This window comes from Ambystoma mexicanum, chromosome 3q, assembly GCF_040938575.1.
Source record: "Ambystoma mexicanum isolate Mex_15411 chromosome 3q, UKY_AmexF1_1, whole genome shotgun sequence".
NCBI lineage: Eukaryota > Metazoa > Chordata > Amphibia > Caudata > Ambystomatidae > Ambystoma > Ambystoma mexicanum.
In genome coordinates, this window is record NC_090926.1 from 507,286,462 (window position 1) to 507,305,826 (window position 19,365).

Genomic DNA, 19,365 nt, shown 5'->3' on the forward strand with positions numbered 1-19,365 from the left:
GTGTGGGAGGCGGTCGTCGCTTCGTTCGCCGGTGATGGGCACGATCCGCGGGGGGATACGGATTCACCGCTCCTCAGACCTCTCGCGTGGGGTGCCAAGTGCGGCGCGGGTGCAGACCTCTGGGTTTGGCTGTCTGCAGCTCCTCCCCCGCTCGGAGCTCCAGAGGCGGTTTTGCTGCCAAGGCCGCGGCTCCGGTTCTCAGCCTTCCCGGGGGCCTCTGATGTCGCTGTTTCTCTCGGTGGGGGCCCCAGGGGTTCACTGCCCGTGCCGGCTCATTCGTTCTCCGTGGGGGGTTTCGGGGGGGCTCAATCCCCAATTCAACCTGGCCTCAGAAGGAGCACGGGATTCAGGCTGCCATTGCCTCTGCGCCCCCTGGTGGCCTCCTCTGAATTTGATGTTTAATCACGTTCAGTTGGTTCCTATAAGTTTGTAATATGAAATGTTTTCTGAGAATGTAATCATCTTGAGAGATGTAAGCCCTAGTTAAGGCTTTTAGGGCAGAGTTCTTACATCTTTTATAATTAGCTAGTTCAGCATTAAAAGATTTCTTGTGTTTCAAGGCTTCAATCTTAGCTCCCTGCGCCAGCTCATAAAAATGTGATTTGATTATATGCAAGTTCCATTCTTCCCTTCCTTGCGGCTAGACATCAAGTTGATTTTGGTCAAATACCCGTCACACATCTCTGGTAACTAGGTAAGTAAGATGCCTATATAGCGACTAATGCACAAAATGCATTCTACGATCAGGCTGGAACTGCGCCAGGTTTGGTTTACAAGAAAGTAGTAGCATCTGTGCATTGATGGAAAGGTTGATAGGAAGGTGGTCGCCATAAGAGGTAGAACCAATCCGAACAGGATTGACCATAGCAAGCAAGATCTGAAAAAAGTCAATGCAAGAAGAGGCAACACCCCTTTTTTCAGGTGACAAGGGGGGGGGAGTGGAAATTGACCAAATGACAATTCCAATGGTCAAGAAATTGGACCCATAGTTCACCTCTGCACCTAATGTTTATTCTCGAACCGGCCCCGACTTAGTTTGAAGAGGTGATATGCTTTCCATTACATGAAGCGTTAAAGTCAGCGCCAAAGATGATATCATAGGCAGGATTATTGAGCAAAGCAGCTTCGAGTACAAGATCTAAGGAAGCAAATAAATTGCAAAGGATTGAAATAGACACATATGATCAAGAAAAGAAAGCCATTCCGAAAGAGCTTAACTGGTGGTACTCAGCAGCCAAGATATCGTTTTCAGAACAGATCACTGTGGGTTTGACATGAACACTATTGTTCATTAATATAACAAGACACCCCAAGGGTTTCCCCAGCACCCCTGCCATTGTGTGAGGGAAAATGTAGTGAATCCATCAACACCAAACAAATGGATACACATAGTTTCCTGAATGAGGAATAGCCTAGGAACATTATCACACTGAAAGGATTCAAGCCAGGATTTTAGATTTGAATACCCACAGCAATTCCACGAGGTGAATGTAAATAAATCAAGGCTACGTTTGCTTGGCCGTTTTTGCAATTTCATGTATAGTGGTCAGCAATGGGGCTAGCAACGCTAGATTGGCAGCATTCGCTACCAAGGCTGTCAGTTGGGGTATTATCTCGCTTTTGGGAATAGAGGTCTCAGAGTTTGCGTTATCCATTGACAGCCGTTGGACAGCAGTAGGCAAGGACGCATCAAGGAAATCGTTATCCCCTTTGATTGAATGAAACACCCTAAGCAGTAAGCGTCGATATTTGAAGTCCTCCCTTTGGGACCATATTAAGAGGAAGATGTTAGGTGAGTAGGTAACACAGATCATCTGATGATTATTATGATTGGAAAGACAAATCCACTATATATCATCGAATAACAAGGTCCTCAGTTGTGAGCTGCTTTGAATGTGCTGAAGAGAAACAAATGATGTATTCTTTGCTGCCCATTCTTAGCCGGATCACTAGTCCATCCCAATGTGTTAGGCATATCGATGGAGAAGTCCCTTTCTTCACCGTTTCCTTCCATGTGAGCCTTGCAAGGAGGCGTTGGTATGGGTAAATCTACATAATGCTTTGATAGATTACATAAGGAATTGTGCAGAGGGGAAACAACAGGGGCATTCTCAGCGTGTGTGCCATCTCTTATAATAGCCACCTCTTTTGCAGTTTGAATGACGAGGTGGCAAGCATCTGTAAATATACCCACACCAACCGGTTGTACAAGTGGGTCAGGCAACGGTGGTTTGGAGAGTGGCAAACCGCTCGATTGGATTTTGTTCCCAGACCCGTTTCTTTGTATACATGTGATCGGGTAAAATTGCAGTAAATGGCTTTGGGTAGAATTATCCGTTGCAGTAAGATTGTCAGAAGGAAGTGAAGATAGAATGTGTGAGTTTACAGCCTTAGTGCCGGTGCTTGAAATGCTTATGCTCAAAGGAATTGGAGTGGGTACCACCGTATGGATGTCTAAGCCTGTTGGGTTACTTTTCTTATTTTTGGGGGATTTTTTTGTTTTCCATGGTTTGTCCTGTTTACCCATATTTAGGACTAGTTTTGATTCATCATTTAATTGTCCCAAATCGATGATGGGATCATTGTTGGAAGGATAAGGTAATAGGTTGGTGTTCAAAACTTTGTCACAAGGTTTTAAGTCAGGTAGATTTTTTTTGATTGGGACTTTGTTAACAAATTGTTATTTTTCTTTGCTGTGTTGTTGCATTTGAAAGCTCTCGCATGAGCATGCTTAAGCTTGCAAGAGTGTAGTCTTGTGTCAGATTCCGGTATGTCATTTACAGTAGAGACTACGTGTGGTGTAGACAAAGATATATCAACTTTATCAAGCTCCCCCATGACCTCAATGATCTGTGAAGGGCCATGTTTGACTCTACAATGGTGTTTAGCTGAGCAGCAATGTTTGGGTTGCTGTCCCTTCTGAACCCCTGAGAATAGTTCCTTTCAGTTGTAAGGAATCTAAATACTTAATCCAGCTTTAATGAGCTAAGTTTTAACGCTTCAAGTAGCGGAATGGCACCCAGAGTTAAGTGTACAGAGTTATCTGTAGAACCAACAGAAACTGCTTGGGCATAAGTTCCTGAAGCCATATTTGCAAGTACCCCATTCTCAGAAGTTTGAGTGGATTTGTTGTTGGTGCATGTTTGCAGAGGCATTTGAGCTTTTGCAATTAGTGAATCTAATGTCTCAATTTTTTCGACTTGAAAGTTTGCGTGTGCGAGCATGAAGTCCTCCAATACACTAATTTTTCCGTTTAGGTCACCAACAAGATGTTTGATGTAGTCTAGCTCCCTGTGTGTCTTTTCGTGCCCTTTATCAAGAACATTGAGAATATGCAAGATCACTGGGTATTCTGCTGAAGCATCGTGAGTTATCGGGCCGAAAGTTTGATTGATAACACCGTCAGCAGAGTTGGTTTGATCATGATTGGGAAGGGGCGAAACTGTATGATCAAATACCTTGTTACCAAAATCAGTTTTTCAGAGAGAAGTGTGGTGCTTAAAAGTTGGGGAACTTGTAGAATGATAGTGTGATGTTACCACATTAATGAGGTGTGGTGATCAGCAATGGTTCCATGAATGTTGTGGAGACAAATTTCTTCGACCTCAGAAGGGGGAACAGACGTGGTGGAAGAGAGACACAATGAAACATTTGGCTTGCACTGTCGGGGACACAATGGAAACGTCAGAGATGCAAGTACTAGGTGGAAAACCGTGTTGAGAAAGTAGAAAGTGGTTTATCTTTAGCCAAATAAGTAGTAGACATTGAACCAAAAGCATGTGCAATTGGTGTTTTATAAACAAATTGACTGTGAAAAATTAGATCTTTGTCTCCTGTTTGAGATAACTTCATAACAACCAGTGGTTCCATGCTGTCATTTTGTTCCACAGCCAGGGATTGGAGACTATAGGGAGCAGTTACTGAGTTCACAAACCGTTCGCCGTGCAAAGAGTAGTCAGGAAGAGGGAGATAGATTAAGTCCTCTCCTTCCTTCTCATATGATGCGTGGAATTGAATAGGAGCAGTCACATTAAGGCTAGAGTTAATTTGCATTTCATTCACACATTTTCCACTGCGGAAGATCCCAACCATGCTGGCAAAAATGGACACAAATCAGTTCAAGAATATTAGCCAACAAGAAACCAGTTCTATAATTAGCAAAGGGAAAGCCTATGCATATTTCGTAAAGTGTTGGTGATGACAATAGTCTGAATAGCATTACGTGGGTGAGACGACAAAATAATATATACACAGCACACAAATACACGTATTGCCGTCCAAAATTAGAAATCGTGCATCACTGTCAGTTTCAGTAAGTCAATATAGATCACGGCATGTCAATTTAAATGCAAGGTAGCCTATAATGAAATCGTGGTGTGAAACACATACATATTAATCCAGTTAGAGGGCCCCCACCTACCCACCATACCACGAAACAGCCAAACAGCCAAATAGCCAGACACTTCTTGGGCACTTCAGGATGCACGCACAAGATGTAGGTGCACCAGTGCTTATGATGTGCTGGCTGTGCTGTGGTGGGCAGATCAGGGGGAGGAGCTGGGAGAGAGAATGAGTCAGTTTAGCGTGCAATTTAAAAAGGTAAACGCTCTCAAAACAGTGACGAACACAGGACCGAGCACAAGTCCAGTGGTTCGTGCTAGATAGAAAATGTCAAAGTTTACTTGAGAAACGAGTAGTAGGTGAATGTTTCCACACTGCTGACACTTCCTCTTGCCGATGTCTCTGACACGCCGTGCCAAGTGCAGAGAGTTCGAGAATGGAACAACAAGCCGTGTTCTGCAGCCAAACAGCCAGATACTTCCTAGGAACTTCCGGATGCGCACGCAGGATGCGCATGCACCGATACTTATGATGTGTTGGCTGTGGTGTAGTGGGCTGGTCAGGGGGAGGAGTTGAGAAATGAGTAGTAGGTGAATGGTTCCACGCTGCTGGCACTTGCTCTTGCCGATGGCTCCGACCTGCTGCACCAAGTGAAGCGAGTTCAGGAATGGAAAGACAAGCAGTGTTCTGCAGCAAAACAGCCAAGCACTTCCTGGGCACTTCCAGATACGCACGAGAGATGCATGTGCACCAGTGCTTCTGATGTGTTGGATGTGCTGTGGTGGGTGGGTCAGGGGGAGGAGTTGAAAAATGAGTAGTAGGTGAATGTTTCCACGCTGCTGGCACTTCCTTTTGCCGACAGCTCCAACGCCCGGCACCAAGTGAAGAGAGTTCAAGAATGGAAAAACAAGCAGCGTTCTGCAGCCAAGCAGCTAGACACTTCCAGGGCCCTTCCGGACGCGCGCACGAGATGCGCATGGGCCAGGGCTTATGATGTGTTGGCTGTGCTGTGGTGGGTGGGTCGGGGGGAGGAGTTGAGAAATGAGTAGTAGGTGAATGTTTCCACACTGATGGCACTTTCTCTTGCCGGCGGCTCCGACACACAGCACCAAGTGAAGAGAGTTCAAGAATGGAAAAACAACAGCCAGACAGTTCCTGGGCACTTCTGGATGCAAGCAGTATTGGTTGAGGAAGATGATGTGGAGGAAGACAGCCTGCTACTTGCTAAGAAAGGAACAATCTTTGTGAGAGCATTGTGTTAGTTGGATTTGGTGTGGCGGTGCATGGAGGTGGTCCCGCAGGGGTAATGTTCAGGTAGTCAGTACATTTTACTTTTGTAGCTTTAGCCTTTGGTACATTCCCAAAAGTGGTAAATAACTGCCGCACCTATGATTCCCTCTGGGAGCTACAGGCAGACACTTCCTCTACCTCATCTTCTTGATCCTCTTCATTGTCTTTGGAAACACTGCACTTTTTTTGTTGGTGGTGGTGGCTCTTGGGGATGAAGGATGGCAATAACTGATGCCAATTTTGAGATAAATAGCAGTTTTGTTACTATTCGTCCAAGTGTGCGCGTTGTACTAGATTGTTAATGGATAATGAGTAAGAATAGGTGTAGAAGCGGTGAAAGGGTAAATTCTGAGCTTGAAATTGCCTAGATCAGTAGAAAATGCAGTTCTGAACTGTCCTCGAAGCAAGGACACGAGCATGAAGTGCAAACGTATTCATGGATACGTCATCATGCCACGAGCAAGCGCATGGTCATGTGGCACTGTCCGGAAGGTCCGCAATGATGTCAGATGTTCACAGACATCGACGGAAGCAAAAACAATGGAAAAAGTATACAAGTGTTAAAAATTATGCTAGAAGGTGGGAAATGGTGAAACTTTGTAAATTGGACACACATTTTGCTATATTGGGGTAAGTATGATATTAGTAAGTTGTAGGAAAATAGCATGCACTGGTAAGAACCCATGAAATTCTCTGAAAAAATTGTTGTTAAAGAGAAGTTATGGTTAAAGTTGCACCAGTAAAAACCTATATAATTCATTGAAAAAACTTTGTTAAAGGGACGTTATGGTTAAGTCGCACTAATAAAAACCTATAAAATTCAATATTATTATATGATAGTTTATTTATATAGCGCCCTTACACAATGTGTTTCAAAGCACATCAACGCATGGGAGTGAACAGGGAAAATACAATGACATTTTTACAGGCCATGAACAGTAAGGATGTGAAATTAACTATTGTACTCGACTTGACAACATTTCAGATAGTGCATGAGTTAAGACATAGATAAGGAAGGGAGGGGGAGAGTGAGAAGGAAATGGAAACAGACAGGCAACTACTGTACTAGGCCTCATGACATTTCTGGTACAGACGGAGAAAACAAAAGGTGAGGAAGAGGGGTGCAGAAAGGGAGGGGAGGAACAAAACAAGCAACCATTGTACTAGGCCTGCCGACATTTCATATAGTGCTGGAGGGTGGAGAACAAGTAAGGGGAGGAGGAGGAGACAGACAAGGTTGCTATCATACTAGGTACAGGGACAATTCTGGTAGAGTAAGTGCATAGAAGAAAGTAATCAGGGGAGGAGATAGGAAAAGGGAGAAAGGGAGAAGAGGAGAGAACAGAGACTAAGCAGTCACAAAGAGTGCGGAAGCAAGAGGGGATAGCAAATACAATAGCAGAAGTCAGTAGTAACACGTAATGGGGCAAGCCTGGATACAAGATGAAGATGTGAACAGCATGATTCAGGGCCACCATGAGAAAGGGTGACACACCGTGAATCATTGAAGCCCGTAAAGGTCAAGTGCAGCATTGGCCACAAGACGGTGATGGTGAAACCAGAATGTATCAGGACAGACCTCCTGCAGAAGTGGGCTGGTTGGGGTGTGCAGACCAGGGTAGAAGAATCAAGCAAAACAGGCATTCCCTGTGTGCGTGAAGAGGGAGGCACAAGAGAACATCACAGGGGGACAAGAAGTGGGTGGCCTGTTGGGACAGAGGGAGTGAAGTCATGTTGGTTGGTGCATGCTTACCTGCTGTCTGAGCAGGTGTTTGGGCCCTGGGTCCTCCTGGTCAGAACAGGCCCAAGCAGGAATTGCCCTTTTCTTTCTCTGCCCTTCACTTCGGACGACCAGACAAGAGATGCCATGATCTAAGATTTAAGAGCAGGAAGGAAGAGGCAGGGCTAAGAAGGTGGGTGGTGTTCAGGCCAGGTGACCAAGATCCACTTGCACCTGCTCCCCATCTGCAAACGAAAAGAGACTGGAGGGCTCCTTAAGTAGGGAAAAAGAGTGGCAACCAGGAAGGCACCAGGTTGCCGGGGCTCGTTAAGTAGGGAAAAAGTGCAGCAACCACGAAGGCACCAGGTGGGTGGGGCTTGCTAATTGAGGAAAAAGAGCGTCAACCAGGAAGGCACCAGATGGGTGGGGCTTAGGCCAGGTGACCAAGATCCACTTGCACCTGCTCCCCAACTGGAAAGAAAAAGAGGCTGGAGGGCTCCTTAAGTAGGGAAAAAGAGCGTCAACCAGGAAGGCAACAGGCGGGCGGGGCTTGCTAAGTGGGGAAAAAAAGCAATTAAAACACTTTGCTAAAGTTACGTTATGGTTAGGTTGCACTGGTAAAAACCTATGAAATTCAATGAAAAAAACATCATGGTTCATTTGCACCAATAAAAACGTATAAAATTAACTGAAAACACTTTGTTAAAGGAATGTTAGGGTTAAGTTGTACTCATAAAACCTTTGAAATTCAATGAAAAACGTTGTTAAAGGAACATTGAAATTCAATGAAAAAATGTTGTTAAAGGGACGTTATGTTTAAGTTACACTAATATAAACCTATGAAATTCAATGAAAAAACATTATGGTTCATTTGCAGTAATAAAAACCTATAAAATTAACTGAAAACACTATGTTAAAAGGATGTTATGGTTAAGTTGCACTCATAAAAACCTATGAAATTCAATGAAAAACTTTGTTAAAGAGATGTTATGGTTTGATTGCACTAATAAAACCTATGAGATTCAATGAAAAAACTTTGTTAAAGGGACGCTATAGTTACGTTGCACTGATAAAACCTATGAAATTCAATGAAAAAATGTTGTTAAAGGTCACAAGTAAAACTGAAAAACCTCAGAAATTCACCAGTTATGGTAAGCTAAGCAACCATAATTCACGCCACCACTGTGCACTGCTAAGACTAACACCAAGGACATCAAAGATGACATCACAAATCACTTTCCAAAATGTCGTGCTCACAGAATGAAACTAAACTATTTACTTGTGTGGTTTTTCACATAGAGGAAACCAGGTATTTAAACAATCTGCTTGATTTTTTATTCACTAGGAAAAAATTTCAATTTTTACCAGAAGTATTATTAGCAAATAGACAAATCATGTGGGAATAATTCTTCATCATAATATTTGTGGAGGGGAAGCATCTACTTCATTATGATGGCCACCAACCAATAAACTGCGGGGCAATGCCGCTGTGTTTGGCGGCGCTGAAGCTCTCTCTCCCAACAACTCCAGACCAAGCCCCCCAATCCACATAATGGCCACTGCAACCCTACAGCATTGAAGCCTGCAACGGGGCAAGGATGCAGTGTTTGGCAGCCCCAAAGCTCTCTCTCCCAGCAACTCCAGGCCACGCCCCCAGGACACATAACGGCTGCTGAAGCCCTGCAGCAGTGAAGCCCACAGCGGTGCAAGGGCACAGTGTTTGATGCTGCAGGGGTTTGGTGCAGCAGGGGGTCTAAGGCCAACCCAGGACAAACCCTCTCCTGAGGACATCAAGCGAGAGCAAGGTGAAGGTTGAAGTAAGTCAGGGCTGGGCAGGGCTGAAAATTGTTGTTGGAAGAGGTGGCAGGCCATCTCTGGACAGCATTCTGTTACTGTGGTACCCTCAATCCCCATCCATGGATCCTTCACTAATCTCTCCCTTCCCCCACTCCTCTTCTGTACTCAGTATGCCAAAGTCCCAGTGCAAAATGCTGGTTATAAGGAGGCAGCAGCAACATGGGTGATGCCTAATTAGGTGAAAGTAGCACAAGTAGTAATACAGTGGTATTGCACTTCATATGCACACACTACATCCTAGAGAAAGGGAAACATTGAATGCACTGTGGGCCAATAAGACAATATGCAAGCTGCTCGAATTACTATCCCCAACACTGATATTAGACATATGAAACACACCTTTTTCTTGCCGACTCAGAGAGAATCCTAGAGAACAGTAAAAACAAACTTGGTATCTGCAAACTTTAGGCATCAGCCAACAAAGTTACAGCGGGAAAAAAACACAATGGGGTCCATGTATGAGCTGGCAACTGCAGAGCCAAGGTGACTGATGTTTGTGATTAGCAATGTATTCCGCCTAGGGACAGTGATGGAAAAGGTGGTTGCCATGTGGGGCCCTTCTGATTGCAAGATGGAGAAACAGACCCAATAATATGATCCTCATTTGATGCAACAATGTAATGAATGTTTTGAGAAAAGAAAGGATTGTGTTCTGTGAAAAGGGCAGAGAATGTAGGGGCAGCGAGGTGGAAGAGACAGAAACTGTAGCCTATTAATGAATGTGCCAAGGTGTGACCCTACCAAGAACGTCATATCAGTTGTCTGTTGAGGAGGGGCAAAGTGCCAGACCAGTTGTGCCATTCCTTGAGGGTATGTAGCATTAGGTGCAGAGGATTTCGCAGCACCGGCATACCAGGCATCAAAGAAGTATTCCCAAAGTCCAGACTAACTTTAGGCATTCTTGGAATGTGAATTACCAATCAATCAATAATCATGCCAGTCCTTTTTGAGGAAGAGGTCTTGGGAAATTAAATATGATCATTTTTGGATATGATCCATAAGGCTGTGATCCATGCCTGGGGTTAATATGTGGGTTGGTCAGGGTGACAGGGTGCCACCACCAACCGCATGAGGAAGAGCTTGGAGGGGAATATGGTGAATCATCTGAACCAAAACATGTCACATTGAGCCCAGTCCATTTAGGAATAGCCCAAATCAGTAAAACATCTGTAAAGCAGTTTACTGGTTGTAATTATCCTGGCAATGTGAGACAGCCCAGACATGGGAACAATACCAGGCAGTAGCTGTAATTCCGAGCTGGTAATGCACCAATCTAACATGGTGCTTTAGAATGAGGCTCGTCCATGCAGCTGCATCAAATTAATGGCTCTGGAAACCATTATGGCAGATTGGCAGGTAAAATCATTTCTCTGTGATGATGTGCAGTACACTACTTACCCATTACAACTTGTAATGCTCATCGGATAATCGCCACCCTACAAGAGAAAATAAAGAACAAGAGAACTCTTCCCGGATTTATCTGTTTCTCACATCAGGTGAATTGATTGGCAAAGTGGAAGGTGCTCAGATACTCACTCTCAGACCATGCCCCAATAATGTTATCCATTGTTTTGGGATCAATCCCGTCCCCCCGCGCCACTTGGCGCTTCAAGTCCGAGGCCCTCTAAGTTGTGGTCTTCAGGGCCGAGATCCTCTCAGACATAGAGACTTTCTTTGCATGCAATACGCAGCATGACATGACGATGGGCGTGCGCTGGGAAGCCTTTAAAGTGTATATTCGGGGCATGTCCACATCTAAGGAGGTGGGAATTCTAAGAGTAATACCGATCGACCTGCATAGCTCTGAGACCAAACTTAAGGAGCTGGAGCGGGAGTGTGCAACAGCAGCTACTCGTGCTAAACTTGTACAAATTAGGGAGGAATTCGGGTTTTTTGAGTCGCATGCCTTGAGGGAAGTACACTATTTCTCCCGTCCATGTGCTGCTAAGAAATACAGGGAGGGTGAAAGGCCCAAGAGAACACTAGCTAGATTAGTCAACTCTGAGGGGAGACACTCACAGATCGAGAGGTTCAAGGATGCACATGGTGTACCAAAATGGACGGACCACCAGATATTGGAGGTAGTCACACAATTTTACACTGAACTGTACACCCCACAGCTGGAACATAGTGTAGATCTCATGTGTTAGTTTCTTGACCATTGTCCCCATGACGTACATATCCCATGCAACCAAAGAACAACTAGACAACCCTATCACGCTAGATGAAATAGTTAAGGACATCTCTGACCTGCAGAAGTGCAAGGCCCCCAGACACGATGGCCTCACCTCTGAATTCTACCAGAAACATTTAACACTCCTGGTGCCCAGATTGCTTGAGGTCTGGACTTAATTGGTCCGGGAGTCCACCCTTCCCCACTCACTGCGGGAAGCACTTATGACCATTCTTGTAAAGCCTGGGAAACCTGGCGACGAATGTCGATCCTACAGACCCTTGTCATTAATGAACCTGGACACGAAGATATTTGCAAAGATTATAACATGTTCCTACCAATCATGCCACACTTGGTGCATGAAAACAAGGCAGCTTTCTGCCTGGACAGTCGACTGCACTTAATATTAGGTGCCTTTTCAACCATGGCCAGAATCGATCAAATGCGGAGGCCGTGGCGGTCACGCAAGATGTCCAGAAGGCCTTTGACATGGTCTTGTGGTGGCACATGTAGAAGGTCCTGGGGAAGATGGGTGTGGGCCCAAATATGATTAGATACATTAAGTTACTGTATACGTGTCCCACAGCTAGGGTCCTGGTTAACTCCCTAACATCTGCACCATTCACACTCCTCAGGAGCACCTGACAATGTGGCCATTTTCTCCCATTCTTTTCATGATGGTCATTGAACCTATGGCGGATTATGTCAGAGCGTGTCATGCCCAGAGCATGGTCTTGGCTACTATCGCTATCCTCTGACACATGTCCCTATACCAAGTGACTCCCAATTTGGGGATTCCCCCGGGCTTGAGTCTAAACACGAATGACTTCTGGCCCAGCACTTCCTGGCACTGGGCTATCAGGCATTGACCTGTTCCATGAAGGTAAGTTCATCACTCCACAAACATGATGCCCTGGTCACTCTGGTCAGCACTGGACATGCTGCAGCACTATAGACTTCAGGCGGCGATCCGGGTCACGTGGCCATCCTACCCGAATAATCTCCTGGACACGATGGAAATAGGCTATATGGACAACTCAGGGGTGATGCTCGGGGAGTGGTCTCTGCTCTGTACAAAATGCTATTAGCTAAATCTCCCAACCAACCCCATACCGCAAAAGATGAATGGGCTGATGAACTCGGTACCGAGATCTCTGATGGTACGTGGAAGAAAGTCCCTTAACTTCACGTTTCGCTGCATGCAATATAAGTTGTTAAATAGGCTATATTATACTCCACACAAAATTGCTAAATTTACTCGAAACCAGGCACAGGCTTGTGCCAGGTGCCATATTGAAGGTGCTGACCAGATTCATATGTTCTGGACCTGCCCCGAACTCAGCGGGTTCAGTTATGAGATCCTGCAGGCTCTCTCTGACATCGTGGAAGCCACGGTTGAACCTGACCCGTTTGGGGTGTTGTTTGGGGTGTGGAGAAGTGATAGTGCTAAAAAAAAGTCTACATTTCTGAATATCAGCTGTATGGTGGCTAAAGAATGTGTGTTACAATGTTTGAAGTGCTCCTCCCCTCCCACCTTTGACTTGTGGATGAAGGCACTCACCTGGTTACAGACTTCCGAAGAGGAATACATCAACTCCCTCCCCACACGCTCCCGACCCAAAATGTGTGATGTGCATGTTGTACCTACCTCATTAGGCTGTCCGATGGCAACTCAGATCCACCCTCACATAAACAATTACTTTAGTAATGTGTAATGCCATGATGTTATGTAACACTGTGCTATGCCCAGTATATTCAGGAACATTTATATGTGATAACTGCAACTGTGTACTGCAAAATGCATTCTTGCAATTCCTTGTAAAGTGTCCCTGACTATGTGTGTTGTAAGCATCTGCCTATAAATAAAGGTTTTAAAAAAAAAGTATAAATAAAGAACAAGAGAAAATTACTAGCCGGCAAAATTATGCCCTTACACCTACCTAGCGCTAACATTGATACCACCGTGTCACAATTCAAATTCAGTAAAGTATCGGAAGATCAGGTCTTGGCCACCAACACTACCTTAAAACCTTCCAACGGCAATGGTGACAGCTTCCCGCATGGTTTGTCAAACTATGTGCATCAGCCCTAGTGCCCATTATCACTGACTATATCAATGCATCTTTTACCTCAACTCATTTCCGGCTAGCATTACATTGGCCTGGGTAACCCCACTACTCAAGAAACCCTCCCTTGATCCCACTACCCCTACTTACTATCAGCCCATCACTACCATTCCATTTCTACTTAAGACAATTGACAGAGTAGCCTACACACAAATCCAACACTACTTGGAAAGTTACCACCTGCTACGAGCCATCCTGTCAGGTTTTCGCCCTAAACATAGCTCTGAATCACTGTTACTAGAATATAACATCCAGATGGACAGCCTCTGAGATTTGGGTAACATAGGCATTATACTCTTACACGACCTATCAGAGGCGTTCAACCTGGTAGACCACGACAAGCTATGCCTGGCACTGGCTGAAAACTTCCACTTTTCCTCAGAAGCCACCCTATGGATCAAATTATTCCTGTCGGAACGCACCTCCAGAGTCTTTATCAGCGATGAGGCTACTGATCCTTTCACAGCACCTCTAGTTGTCGCTCAAGGCTCCTGCCTCTCACCCAGACTTTGCACTACATACACAAAACTACTATTTACAGTACTTGACGCCGTGGGCGTCATCTTCATGAATTTTGCAGATGACACCCAGATATTGATTCCTATCACTGGGGACTAAAACAAGACGCTGCCACTATTAATAAGATTTACCCAATTATCAAAAATTGGATGGCCACCCAAAGCATATGCTTGAAGGATGAGAAAACAGAGATCCTTGTTGTAGGCTCCTCCGCCCGCCTAAAGTCTCTAGATGATAGCTACGCTGCTATAAATATTGATGGTACATCTATCCCAGTCCTGAAACAGGTAAAAACAGTAGGCAACTACCTACATGCGATTCTCTCCATGACCAAGCACATTAACACCCTGTCATCTTCTACTGCCTATACTACAAAATTTAGCTCACTTAGCCGTCAATTCCTCACACCTCAGAACTGCCTTACTCATCCTCTCAAAACTAGATTACTGCAATATCTTGCCAAAATGCAACTACGTGCTGCCTTTGGTTTAAAAAGGAATTATCACATATCCCATATTAGAAGAGAAGTTCATTGGCTCTCTGTCAAAGCACGAATCCTCTTCAAGAACTTCCTATTTGAACGACAGCATTACCCAAAAGGTTTCAACCAGATCCCAAAGATTAAGTACCAGCACTTACCTGAATGTTCCTTGCTATAGGAACATAAGGGAAGGAGGTGCTTGCTTCCCAGTAGCCACACCAATGCTCTGGAACACTCTACTGGCGCACATTAGAAATGAGCAATTGCACCTGTGATTCAAATCAATGATCAAAACATGGCTCTTTGACAAAATCGACTAAGGTCTTACTAACTACATTCACATTCTTAACATGTTGTAACTGAACATATGTATGTAACTAGTTTCCTAAGTTTGTAACAAATTATGTCTTAAAAGGCATGGTCTAGTAAAAATGTTTATTGTCCCTACGGGTCGGCCATGTTTTTTTAAGCCCAAGTGGCTCGATTTTAGAAAACTTTCCTATGGACCTTACCCGAGTTTTCGTCCATTAAACGCACGCGAAAACAGGCACCAGGGAGCTGCTATTTTGTGATAATCCGATCATTTCCCCCATCGCCTTGGCTGACCTGCTTTTGCGGCACTAAATCATATCCCCCGCCCCTGAGCCTGTCATCAGCAGACTCGTACCGCCCATTTCTCAACGCCAAAGCACGTCTTGTGTCAACATTCGCTGCGCTTCAGCTAATGACGTGTCGCCATGGAAACGGCAGGACGCCTCTTTCCTCAATAAGTATAAACAGACCGTTTCACAACAAACAGCAGCAGATTTTCGATTCCATTCCTCTCTCTGTGTTACTTAGAGTATTTTGTGACTCGTTTCTGTGCTCTGGTCAGCTACCTTCGCCGCTTGTAGCCCGTGTGAACACCTGTACCATCTCGGTAAATTATTTTACTTTGTTTACCACACAATGGCTGAAATAATGCCCTACATGTACGAGCCAGAGTATACCGAGGAGGAACTACTGGAAAGGGAAGCACGCGAAAACGATGGGGATTCGGACGGCAGTTGGCAAGACGAATCAACAGATGAAGAGCCTGGGCCTAGTCGCATGGACAGCGTCTCCACCTGGTGCACATGCAATCGGTGCGAGCTAATGCCAACCGAGGAGGAGAACTGCTGGTGCTGAGAAAACTCGGGATGCCTGGCCTACATTTCGGAAGGCGAGCCACAACCGCAATGCATCACCGAGCTGCCAGACTTCAGGGCAGCCTGCCTCACACAGGCCGTGTTGAGAATAATGATGGTGCTTATGCACGAACTTCACGCAACTGTTCGTCCTCGTTATCCGAGTAACGAGTAAGTATACTCTGCTTGTCATGCCACTCCTATTTCATGTTCTTCTACTATATCCAAAATTACATCTACATATCATTGTAACGCATGTAAGTCGTTCAATAGTGTGCATTGTCTAGATAGCATTTGTCCGTGCAGAATGCCATTAGTTACAAGAATTGTCATTGACAACAAACGTTTATTAAACTTATCTTGGTCATTTAAAAACAGTTTGTTTCATTCCTTTTCACAGGTGGTACAGGCTGGTGGCCTATCGTTCCTTTACATGGTGGCTCCACGGGAGGCTTGGACACCATGTTCGAAGAGTGATACCCGCCTGTGCCGTTCATGCCATTAGAGGAACGTTCCCAAGTGACAGCGGTCAGTACAGGGGATTTTCTCTCACTGTGCTGCAACCTGACCTGTATAATCTTTAAAGTCTTGTATTTTTGTGTCATGAAAATAAGATACAAAATAAAACACCACATATATTTTAACAACGGTTGTTTCGATTTTTTAAATGAATCAAGTGTGTCTCCATTCAAGGATGGACGTCAGACATCTGTGCTCCGAATGGGTGAAGGTCTGGTCGCTGTGAAGCAGGGTGGTCACTATCTATCTAAGCTAACATAACATATTCTCGATAATGCATGCACTAAATAACACTTGTTCAAAGTCTTTCAGTAGGTTATGTCTCTATAAAAGTCACACATATATCTATACTAACAATTACCATTGGATTATACAGGCCTTAGGGTCTTGACCACTATAATACACCGGTTGAAGTGTGGGTCTGTGCTCACAAGAATCTCCGGTATGTGGCATTTGTTATTGATAAGCAACGATATACTATCAAAGGCGGTTTGCGCCAGTGGATGAGCGCTGGCATGGGGGGCTGTCAGGGGCGCGAAAGGCCAAGGTGCCAAACTGCATGTACATTTCAAAAGGTATCCCACGCCAAGGGGCCATCGGTCACATGGCCTCCTCAGACCCTGTGTCTCCAGCCAGGCCTCCCCTTGAAGCAGGCCGCCCCTGCAATCCACATAAGTGTGTCTCCATTCAGCAGTCTTCCTGTGCCTTATCTGCAGGCCCCAGGCCCATACATCACACCCCCTCTATCAAAGGCGGGTCGCACCCGGGGATGTGCGCTGTCAGGGGCGCGAAAGGCCAAGGTGCCAATCTGCATGTACACTTCAAAAGGTATCCCATGCCAAGGGGCCATTGCTCACATGGCCTCCTCAGACCCTGTGTCTCCAGCCAGGACTCCCCTTGAAGCAGGCCGCCCCCCTGCAATCCACATAAGTGTGTCTCCATTCAGCAGTCTTCCTGTGCCTTTTCTGCACGCCCCAGGCCCATCCATCTCACCCCCCTCTATTAAAGGCGGTTCGCACCCGGGGATGAGCGCTGGCATGGGGGGCTGTCACGGACGCGAAAGGCCAAGGTGCCAAACTGCATGTACACTTCAAAAGGTATCTCATGCCAAGGGGCCATTGCTCACATGGCCTCCTCAGACCCCGTGTCTCCAGCCAGGCCTCCTCTTGAAGCAGGCCGCCCCCCTTCAATCCACATAAGTGTGTCTCCATTGAGCAGTCTTCCTGTGCCTTATCTGCATGCCCAAGGCCCATCCATCCCACCCCCTCTATCAAAGGCGGCTCGCACCCGGGGATGAGCACTGGCATGGGGGGCTGTGACGGGCGCAAACGGCCAAGGTGCCAAACAGCATGTACACTTCAAAAGGTATCCCATGCCCAGGGGCCATCGCTCACATGGCCTCCTCAGACCCTGTGTCTCCAGCCAGGCCTCCCCTTCAAGCAGGCCGCCCCCCTAAAACCACGACATACATACGTCATTCATTCACAAACACACCCCTGTTTCTAATATTTTATAAACCACTTTATATGTCTCATGAGAACATCTTTGTGCTTTGCAAGTCAACTCCTGAACGTGCTACCTGGCAACCACTGAGATCTACGCTAATCTGCTTGTCGTTGTGCTATCCGTGAACTTCTGTGACAGCTTAGAGCAAGCCCATCAGTGTGCTACCTGTGGCCACCCACCTATTCTCCTGCAACATACTGCTCTGCTTGCTGAATCCAACTGTTTGTTGGTCAAGGTAAGGCCATGTATCCTAGTCATATTTTGCAGATTTTTAAATTTCTATCTATTTGCGAGTAGAGCACACAATAGTGCTATGTTCATTGGTCTCATTGCTATTGACTTGAGTTTCCATTGCTATGCTATCAATAGATCTATTTATTTTCATCTGTATCTATTGTCATCGAATTGCATCCTTCGGGGGTCCAGTCTATAATGTAAGCATGTTTCCTTCTCGTGCAAGACAGAACATCCAAGGGACGAGTCACATGTTCAGATTTTAGTCACATCATTTATACATTTCTGCAACTTATGCAAATACTAAGCCGCACATAATGAACTGGTATAGTTCCTGCGACCAAAACAAACCTTGCATTGATCATTGTATGATTCATTTACTTTTGTATCAAATCTTTATTCTTGAAGATTGTATAATAATGTCGATATTTACTTTTCAGATTTATCAACAATGCCTGCCTGTTCGATTAGCGGTTGCCCTTCGAAGACCCATGCGAAATCTGAAGGCACTACAATGCATGTATTCCCGAAAACTGTTGATCGAATTAGAGAATGGGTCAGACATTGCGGATATCCACTGGATGAGCTGGAAAGTAGAATCCAACAAGTCTTACAGGACAAGAGGGGTGATCGATACCGCATCTGCAGCCGACACTTTTCCTTGGACGTGTACACAACATCTTGGGTAACAAAGAAGAATAAACGGCGAACGACACGGAAATTGCTCGAAAACGCTATTCCCACTCTATTCGTCCACATTCCGCCACTGGTGAGTCAAGTGTCCGGATTTAGCTTTAGACCTTGCGGTAGTGTGTAGGTAGCCAAATCGATTAATTGATATTGTAGGTGTTCTATCCCTTGTAATAATTTCGATATTGATATGAGTGTATAGTTTTTTGAATAATGACATTTATCAATATATTCTGTTTCTATTTCATAACCCACAAACGCAATGTATATATATGGGAACAGGGAACTGTACTGTATTGAGCACTTTTCAAGTATTCTGTCGCCTTACATGGCTATTTTTAATATTGGCATTTCATTATCAATCATTAATTTACCTTTACAACTCATTGACTATTCCTTGAATCTGAAGCAAGAACATTCTACATCCTTGACGTGGTCGCAGTTATCAACCACTTCTAGCACGTATCAGGTAATCTTACTAGGCTAATCCGCTACAGACTTGTTTTATGCATGTCAAGTAATAGTTTTATTCTATTGTGTAATTATTTTACCGAATGTTTGGTTAGTGCTTTCCAATTGATATACACCTTAGTTATCGCCCACTGGTGTTTGTTTTCAGTTATAATTAGTGTTATCCATACTAATGTAAGTACTGTCTTTCAGGAAGATGCTGAAGTGTCCTCCACATCTACAACATTTCTAGATGCTCTTCACCAGCAGGAGGTATGGATACTGACAGCTCC